Raw genomic sequence first — 10903 nt, 5'->3', positions numbered from 1 at the left:
GAAAAAGTTGATGGATTCATTGTGAAGAAGATGATCAGTGCTAAATTGAAACTTGGACTTGGAAATTCAAAAAACTTATAGGCTCTCATGATATCATTAAGACTGAAGAGCAATTAGCTGATGAATTACATAAACCAATATTCACAAAGTTTCAGAGAAGGAAAGTTTATTCCAAGGAAGTAGATTATATCTGGTCTGCTGATTTGATTGAACTCAATAATGATAAGGGGTACAAGTATGCTTTAACCGTTATTGATTTGAGGAGTAGATACGCATGGGTTGTACCATTAAAAAACAAAACAGGTAATACTCTTATGTTAGCCTTTCAACAGATATTTAATAAAAGTAAGAGAAAACCTAAAAAATTGTGGACTGATGAGGGTAGAGGGTTTTATAACAAGACATTTATGAATTTTCTAAAAAATAACAGTATTACATTATACAGTACCTTTTAATGAAGGGAAGGCAGTTGTTGTTGAACGTTTTAATCGTACCTTAAAAGAGAGACTATATAAAAAATTCACACAACTCGGTTCACAACAATGGTCATCTTTTATTCAGGATATTGTGGATAAGTATAATGACACGGTTCACACGTCAACAAATATGAAACCATCAGAAACATTTACAAAATTAAAATATGAAAAAGAGATTAATGTCAGAAAACCTAAGTTCAAAGTTGGTGATATCGTAAGAATATATAGGTGGAAATCTCATTTTGAAAAGGGTTATATTTAACGATGGACGAACGAACTTTTTAAAATTGTTGATGTAATAGATACGGTTCCTTGGACTTATAAGATATATTATTTGGAAGGGGAAGAGATTGTAGGTTCATTTTATTCACAGGAATTACAAAAGACAAAGATAAATTGAAATTTTTTGACTCTGCCCCTTTTTGACTCCGCCCACACAAAACCCACCCACATAAACCCCACCCCACACATGCTCCACACAAACCCCACCCCACACAAACCCCACACAAACCCCACCACACACAAACCCCCCACAAGCTCCACACAAGCTCCACACACACAAACCCCACACAAGCTCCACCCATATTCATCATATTCACATAATTAGTGATTAGTTAATTAGTTCCCCACACACAACATATTTATTTAATTAAAAAATTATCCACCCATCCACACAAGCTCCACTCATCCACCCATCCACCCATGCAATTATCCACGCAAACCTCATCCACATAAGCCTCATCCACATTCACCCCTCCCACATAAGCCCCACCGAAGCCCCGCCCACATAAACCCTGCCCACATAAACCCCTCCCACACAAGCTCCGACCACATAAACCCTGCCCACACAAACCCCACCGAAACCCCGCCCACACAAGCCCCACCCACATAAACGCCCTCCCACAAGCCCCGCCCACACATGCCCAGTTCACACAAGCCCCCACCGAAGCCCAGCCCATATAAACCCCACCCACACAAGCCCCGCCCACACACGCCCCGCCCACACAAGCCCCGCCCACACAAGCCCCGCCCCCTCATCCCCCCTGTGCGCCCCCCACCTTTGACCCACCACCACCCTCATCCCACCTCCATCCTTCCCCACACACACACATGGGGAGGGGAGGGGTGGGATGAGGGGGTGATGGGTCATTGGGGGAGCGCACCTACCCCCCCCCCCACCACCCTTCCCTCCCTCTCCTTCATGTCTTGATCATTTTTTTGAAATTCAAAATCAAGTAATTGTAAACAAAACAAATATAATTAATCAAAATTGAAAATATTAAATATTCATTTGCGAGAATGTATAATCTTTCCCAGCAATCTTCTTCAGATGTCTTGTGATTTCGAAACTCAGACACCATATTCTGTTTTGAAACAAAAAGTGGATAATAATTAGGTTTTATAAAGATAATTACATGGTAATATGAGTAAGCCTGGTGTTGGTTCTAAGTTCAAGCCTCGTTGACCACTGAATTAACACACCAGGAGGCCGACTCAGCCTGTCATCCTTCCAAGGCCAATAAAATGAATTTCAGTGTACTGGTAAAACCACGTCCAAACTAATGATGCAACCAACATAAGACGACATTCCAAAGAGAGAGTGATATTAAAAAAGAATAACTAAATAATAATTCAGAAACATTTACCTCCAGAAAATCATGTGTTGTACCAGATTGCTTCAACAGCTTATGTTGTGTGATCGAGCTGAAAAAAAAAAAATTGGTCAAGGGTATAGATGGAGAGACAGACAGAGAGAGGTAGGTAGAAAGACAGACAGAGAGAGATACAAAGAGACAGACAGGGAGAGATAGAGAGAGACAAACAGACAGGGAAAGAGACACACACACACACGCACACACATACATATATACCCACACACATCCACACACACACACACACACACACACACACACACACACACACGCACACACACGCACACACACACACACACACACACACGTCTCACCATTGGTTTAATTAATTCGAGATCAGAGGCCGTGATAAGACTTCGTACCAGTCATTATAAATGTTTTTCAATTCTCTTCTAAAATCATTGACCTCTTCAATAAGAGCATTCATTTGATGCACCTCATCGTGATATGTAAACTCCACTTCTTCCAAGGACCTGCCAGGAAAAAAAATATATTTTCGCATTATCACGATTTAATTTATAATCAATTGCTTCATTGTTCAAAGAGGAAACCATACACAAACTTACCAACTTTGTAATGAGCTGTTATCTTCATCGGAAGAGAGTGAGTCCATGTCTCAGTTTTTTTTTACCATTGGTACAAGATGGTAAAAAGATCAGAGGCCGTGATAAGACGTCGTGTCAGTCATTAAAAATGTTTTTCCATTCTCTTCTAAGATGATTGACCTCTTCAATAAGAGCATTAATTTCATGCACCTCGTCGTGATATGTAAACTGCTCTTCTTCCAAGGACCTGCCAAGAAAAAAAAATATCAGAATTATCACGATTTAATTTATAATCAATTGCTTCATCGTTCAAAGAGGAACCTATACACAGGCTTACCAACTTTGTGTTGAGCAGTTTTGTTCGCGGAAGAAAGATCGCTCATGTCTCAGTTGTAAAAATGAAAATCCCGTCTGGCAGAAACTTTGTCTGGCGAATCACTTATAAGGCAACGATGAGGAGATTGCTTAATCATTGGGTGTGGCCACAGGAAATGATGCTTCGGGCGAGACAGCTTGGCAAATAACTGGGCGATATATTCTCAAATTGTATGAATCATTTTTAAAACATACTTAAAATACCCTAAAATGGTTTTGATTAAACATGTTTAAAAGCCTGTTCGTGTTCTGAGATAAAATAGAAACACGAGGCCTTGTCTCACAGAATAGTTCCTATTTTTTCACAGCATGACTGTCTAAAAACACTTTCTCATTTTCACAGCACGACCATGTCAAAAAAAAACACTTCCTCATTTTCATGGCACGAACTGAAAACATTTGAAACAAAACTTTTTTATGGCGTGGTTTATGCACAAAAATGATTTGCAACTCAGGCGGTGGCCAGATGAGATCATTCAGAGAAGTTTATCATTTCGTAATGGCACAAAAGGGGTATCTTAAAAAATATAAAGATGCAAATGTTTTGTTTTTCAATATTTTAGATGGGGATTATTGTGCAAAGAAAATTAAACTATTGAAGGAATTTGAGAATGAACAAATCTTTATAGGTTCAATGAGTGAGCTAAACAATATGCATCGGTTATTTGATAAAGAGTGTCCCGAGGCTTAGACGTTTCAGATATTTCTTTCGAATCACCTTTAACAAATCACATTACCACTTTAGTACTTGAACAAATCTTCATCTTATTGCATGGATTATTTGAAAAAAAAAAAAAGTGTCCCCAGGTTAAAAGGGGAGACAAATAAATATACCTTGTGATAAAAAGGGGGTTTATTTTTAGGGAAAAAAATATGAATCGCTGAAAATCCCCCATTCATTTACATGGGGAAAAGTTAGCCAGAACCAGTATATTCACCCTACTATCATCATATTCTAATTCTCATAAATGCTGTATTTCTTCCTCCATCATTTGACTGAAATCTTTTAACATTTGAAGTTTTTTCGGAGTATATTCTGTTGTGGGAGGTGTGGAAACATCTATAATTTTTTCTTGGGAGGTTTTTAAAAGTGGTGAAAAAAATTTCTCTTGTTTTCTTTCAAATGCTTCTTCACCTGTTAGTTTCTGTGTGCAATCGTATTTATGTCTTCTTGTTGTTTTACAACTTTTGAAACCAACTCTTGATGTTCCTTAAATCTTCTTGATCTTTCTTTCGCATCCATTTGTTGATTTGAAAATATCATTTAATGAATTGTAAAGATAAACAGGGAAATTTTCCTTCTCTTCCTCATTTCAGTAGATGTGTTCAAATAAATCCTTTTCTTTGAATATTTCATCAAATTCTGTTTAACATCAATACGAGTTGTAATTTTTCTTCACTAATACTTGTATCTCTGCTTTTCAGAGGTTTGCGTTGAGTTTCTTCATCAACATCAAAACCGAATGATAAAATCTTAACCCGATAACCACTCAAATGTTTAATAATTTGTCTCATTCCTTCTGGATTACTTTCTAATATCCCAAGACCACCAGATTTTAGTTTCTTTAACTCACTCTTACAATGTGAATATTTTGTTGCACCAAGAGAAACCTCCTCAAATACTTGGCCTTCATTCCTCAATCGCATATGTTCCTCCACTGAAATATAGCAATAATCTTCACCTTCTTCTTATCCAGGTCTTATTGCTCTAGTTGTTGAAGAAACAATGCATATCATGGGTTCTTTTTAAGCAAATTTAAAATATTCTCATTTGCACTATACAAGAACCTTGATTTATGAAAGTTTTTTTTTTCCAGCAGCAGATTTACCCACAAGATTTATAATAATAGTTGTCATTTACATCTGTAATTGTTTATAAAATAAAAAATATTTTCTCTTAATATCTCACCTTGTTTCACAACAATATATTTTTATTTTTCAGTCATGTGCTTCATATAATCCACAAATTCCTTTTTACTACATAATGTAGAACAATTATCTGTCCAAAAATTATTGATATCTATTGAATTTAACTTGAATAAAATAAAAGTATTAGCATTGTTTCTTATTGAGCGACGAGGAAGTTGAAAGTACGATTGACGAAGATAAATACAATTACAAGAAGAATGTCTCCCTCGTGTAGTAGCTATCCATTACCGTTTGGTTTCTCTCATTAACACAATCATCAAAGATAACGAGGTCCTTTTTAGATACATCCAAATCTTAGGGAGAAGGTATATCATCCGTATTATCATGAAGAATACAAGTTATCGGCTTTAATTTCTTTCTATATCTCTGTGCATCACAAAATAGTTGTATTATATCTTCAATGTTGTAAACATTTAGTTTTTTTGAAGTTTAAATTCACCGATTATATCTTCTTTTTGAAGACCAGCATTAAAACCATGTGAGAGCAGTTGACACTTAGATTGAAAATTTGACTTTGTAAAAATTAATTATCATAACCTAAAAAGTTGGGAGTAAGGAGCATCTTTAAAAGTAAGCAGGTTTTTCCACATCCGCTTGAACCAACTATGAGACATCTTAATGAATTTGGAAGATTTTTATGGTTGTTAAATTATATCTTATTTTCCCAAATGGGTAAAAAATCATTTACTTATGTATTTGGAAAACAGGTTATTTAATTTATTATTGGCTTTTTTAGAAACTCTATATTTTATCCTATGTTCAAGTTTAATTTCAAGATAATCCATTAAATTATTTTTACAATATCTTGTGTTGATATTTCCCTGAAAATGAAAATCGTGAATAATATATAACAACAATCCTTTGAACATTTCTCTCATGCATTCAGTTTCTTCCATTGTAAGGAAAGGTGTGTGATCACCCTCATACTTTACATTCATTTCTCTAATCTATCTTGTAAATTAATTCATTTTTGGTGGAAATCTAAAAGAATAATATTCCTTTTTATATTTTTTATTATCATTAATTAGATGATAATCACAGAAAATACATTGTTTATAGGCTTTTGACTGTGTTTAATCCCACTACATCACATGCAGGACAATTCTCAAATTTGTCATATGGAGAATCAGGGAAATCAACGGGCTCAAGATCTCGTCTACTATTCATATTTTTAAAGTAAAACTTTACTTCGTATAAAATTCATTTTCAGTATCATCTTTGGTACTTTCACAATCATCGATAAAACTACGTTCATAACTAACGTTTGAACACAAACTCTCGGAATCATAACTGTCGTTTGAACACAATCTCTCGGTATCAAAACTGTCATCACTCTCGTAATCTTCAAAATCTTCAGTTGAATAATGACTCATATTTATTTAGTGGAAAAAACATAACCATCGATATCTATATACTTTTTTTCATTAAAAGATTCAATGACTACATTTTTTTATATTAAAGGTAATTTTAAAATGATCCTTCACTTCTATTGAACGAAACGTAATTTCACCTGATACACTTACATCCTTTATTTCATCAGGATTTACATCATAAGGGTTGTTGAGAAAAATACAAATTTCTCCTTGCATATTCAAGATGGTCTTATCTTTTCTTTCTCAAGCTTCATCTATAAGGTTTTTATTTTTTGATACTTTTTCTTGCCTCATTACTTTTTCTAGTTTTGAATATATTACCAGAAGGAGAGGACAAACTTTTGCTTGAGATTCTTTAATTGATGTTCTTCCAGATATACTAAAAGCCCTTCCACTGAAAGAAATTGAAGAACTCATATTATTCAGCATAATTGTTTTTATCCAATAGTTGTTATATTTATCGTTATTCAATTTTATATCCTCGAAATATTCCTTAATATCATTTACAAATGAAGATATTGATTGAAACTTGTCTTTTGTGTCATGATACATTGTATTTATTAAGTGAAAAAGTTGGAGGATAAAATGATTTGAAGCACAGACTCACCTATAAATTAAACCAAATTTTCATCAAGAAAATTTTATTCAAAGCAAAGTTTCATTATATAAATATGGTGAATACAACATATTGCGATGTTTGTAATCATGAATATAAATGTTATAAAAAACACCTTCAAACCAACAAACACACATTCAATCTTTTCAGACAAATATCTCCATTTGACCAAGAAACAAAACATTGTGATCGATGTGATAATAATATGCTTAAAATTTTTTCTAATAAACACCTTCAATCACGCAAATACAAGAACAATGAAGAAAGGGAAGGTGCCACTAAATGCTCCATTGAAAACACTGATGGGGCATTTGAAGGACATATAAAAATAAGATTGTTTCACTTTCAAGACCCTGGACCATCTTCAATCATGGAAGCTGTTGATATGGTTAAACAAAGTATTGAAACTATAATTAAAAACACATTGAGTGAAAGGAAACTTTTAAGTTTTATTTGGGAGTAAAATTGAATATGGTAATACAAGGTGATGAAACTACTCCCAATATGATGACAAATCCTAACTTTATCTCATAATTTCAAGATTTTGTAAGATGTGATGTTTACGATGAACACCAGAGACAAGAACAAGATGTTGATAACACTGTATTAGGTAGTGGATTTACTCTTACAAAAATAATCTTTTTAGATATACACATCTTAAAATCAGGTCCTGTTCAAGCTTCCTCTTATATTTATTTACCAAAAGAGATAATACTTAAGAAAGTGGTTGTTAATATTCCAAACAAAGATAATAAATGTTTTCTATGGTCTGTTCTTGCTCACTTACATCCTCCACAATGGAAACCTGAAAGGGTTGAACATTATAAGAAATACGAGAATACATTATATGTTAAAGATTTAAAGTTTCCAATGTCATTGAGAGATATTCCTAAATTTGAGAAAATGAATATAATCTATCTGTTAATGTATATTGATTAACGGATACAAACAAAGTTCAGATATTAAAAATTTCAAACAACTATAAAAATGATGAAACACACATTGACCTTCTCTACTTTACTTCAAAGGAAAAATCATATTATGCTTTCATCAAAAATTTATCAAGATTAACCAAATCACAACTATATAAGAGAAAATGTAAAACGTATCCTTGTAAGAGATGTCTCAACCCCTTTCACACAAAAGAATGATTAAATCAACATTCCAAATATTGCAGTAATCAAAAATCAACCATAATCAATTTACCAAAAGCAGGTTCAAACATATCATTCAAAGATTTTAACCCATCTATAAAACATCCGTTTGTGATATATGCTGATTTTGAAAGTATCCTTGAAAAGATAGATACTGTTTTCCAAATCCAAATAAATCATACACAAATAAATATCAAAAACATACTACTTGTGGTTTCTGTTATTATATCAAATCATGTGTTGGTGATGAATACAACAAGTTAGAACTTTATAGAGGAGAAGATTCCTCAGAGGCATTTGTAAGACGATTGGAAAAGACTGTATAAGACGAAGATAAATAACGGTTAAAACCTATAAACCAATGGCATTAACAAAGGGAGAGAAAAAGGAATTTAGGAAGAACAGTATCTGTCATATTTGTGAGGAAAAATTGAGGGAGAGGTCAAGGTTCGAGATCATTGTCATCTTACTGGAAAATATAGAGGTCCAGCTCATTCCCGTTGTAATCTTAATTACAAGCCTCCAAACTTTATTCCTGTCTCTCTTCACAACAATGTTCACTATGACACACATCTATTTATAAATGAACTTTCAAAGACATCTGGAGATATTTCTGCCATTCCTAACACAGATCAAAAACACATCTCATTCACAAAAACAATTCATACATCCCCAATGACCCACAACAGATTTCTTGACCCATACAAGTGTATGGCAAGTCCATTATCTAACTTAGCATCAAATATTAAAAACTTACCAAATTTTAAATCACATTTCTCAAATCAAGAAGAGATTGATCTCTTATCACAAAAGGAAATATATCCATATGACAATATGGATTCATTTTGAGAAGTTCAAAGAAATACAACTTCCTTCAAGAGAAAGTTTCTATGGCAAGTTGAATAAAACTCATGTTTCCGATAGAGATTATACACAAGCTAAAAAGGTTTGGGAGAAGTTTAATGTGAAGAATCTTGGAGAATATCATGATTTGTGTCTTAAAAGTAATGTATTGCTAATGGCTGATGTGTTTGAAACTTTTAGAACAGTCTGTCATAGTAAAAATTCTTATGGATTCGACCCCATTCACCATAACACAGCCCCGGGTTTGGCTTGGAGTGCTATGTTAAAATGACAAAACAAAATTTGGAATTAATCAGTGATATAGATGTGCTTTTAATGATAGAGAAGGCTAAAAGAGGAGGAATATCCTAAGTATGTTCCAAGAGATATGATAAAGCAAATAACAAATATCTTCCTGATTATAATAAGAATGAGGACAACTCTTACCTGATGTATTATGATGCTAACAATTTGTATGGGTGGGCTATGTCTCAATCTTTACCTTATGGAAAACTTAAATGGATTAAAGAAAAACATTATGAAAAGGTTTTACAAGACATTGTTGGCTCCTCTCAAAAATAATTGGATGAAGCTGAAGTTGGATATTATTTTGAGGTTGATTTAAAATATCCAGAAGTACTTCATCACAAACATAACGACCTTTCCATATGCCCCTGATAAAGAAAGTCCAAGAAAAGAATGGTTCAGTGATTACCAACATTCATTCAATATAAAAGGTAAATCTCCAGAAAAACTATTTACCACATTAAATGATAAAGAAAGTTATGTTGTGCATCAAAGGAACTTGAGACAATATTTATCTGTTGGGTTGAGAGTGAGGAATATTCATCGGATTTTGAAATTTAAACAAAGTCATTGGTTAAAGAAGTATATTGATTTTAATAAAAAATGGAAAACAGATGCAAAAACAGATTTTGAGAAGGACTTTTATAAATCAATGAATAATGCAAAATTTGGAAAGACTATGAAAAATTTTAGGAATCGACAAAACATAAGACTTGTTCCATCTTGGAAACAGGCTTCAAAGTTAATTAATCAACCAAGTTTTGAATGAGCGGAGGTGTTTTCAGAGAACTTTTGTGCTATTCATTTGAAAAAAAAGAGTATTGAAATGGATAAACCTATTTATATCAGAACCTCAATTCTGGACATGTCAAAGTCGTTAATGTATAACTATTACTATAATAATTTAAAATCAAAGTATAAGGATAATGTGTCATTGTTATAAATAGATACAGATAGTTTTATATTAGAAATTAAGACAAGTGATGTAAATGAGGATGTGAATGATAATATTGATATATATGATACAAGTAATTATAAGTCAGGTGATGTGTTGTTTTCATCAAAGAATAAAAAGTTTATTGGTAAGTTTAAAGATGAATTGGGTGGGAAGGTCATGAGTGAATTTATAGGATTGAGATCAAAGTCTTATGCTTTTACGTATATTGATAATAATAACATTGAATGGTGTGATAAGAAGCGAAAGGGAATAAAGAAAAATATAATCAAGGAAACAATAAACTTTAAACATTATTACAACTGTTTTACCTTAAAGAAGGAAGAGTACAGAAAAATGAATAGAATAAGAAGCTAAAACATCAATTATATACAGAAGAGATAAATAAGAAAGCATTCGGAGCTTTTGATGATAAAAGATATATTTTAGATAATGGAATCAATAGTCTCCCTTATGGTTATAAGTATAAGTGTTAAGCTATTGGGTTGGGGATTTTAATGGGCTACCGCCGTCTTTTTACTGATTTATAAATGATAGAACCAAGCAATAACCAAACCAAAGAGTGGAGATGTAATCAGCCTTGGTATTTAAATGGAAAACACAAAGAATGTGAGAAATATCAAATCAGTCTTATTGAAGAAATAACCGGGATAAAAGTAGATAAAACAAATAAGAAGAT

The 10903-nt window shown here is 33.1% G+C and overlaps 1 long non-coding RNA gene across 1 annotated transcript; it reads right to left on the bottom strand.

The window, feature by feature from the left end:
- Positions 1-1687: 1687 nt before the first annotated feature.
- Positions 1688-2666, bottom strand: LOC147025031 (uncharacterized). Its single transcript, XR_015058848.1, has 3 exons — positions 2443-2666; positions 2123-2180; positions 1688-1840 (listed from the first exon to the last, which is right to left on the bottom strand). It is a non-coding gene; the product is annotated as an uncharacterized LOC147025031 (long non-coding RNA).
- Between the last annotated feature and the right edge of the window lie 8237 nt (positions 2667-10903).

The sequence above is a fragment of the Eptatretus burgeri genome, chromosome 6, assembly GCF_056783735.1.
Source record: "Eptatretus burgeri isolate ZD-2024b chromosome 6, Ebu_testis_v1, whole genome shotgun sequence".
NCBI lineage: Eukaryota > Metazoa > Chordata > Myxini > Myxiniformes > Myxinidae > Eptatretus > Eptatretus burgeri.
Note: the sequence above shows the minus strand (reverse complement) of the source record. Positions and strands in the feature narration are given on the sequence as shown.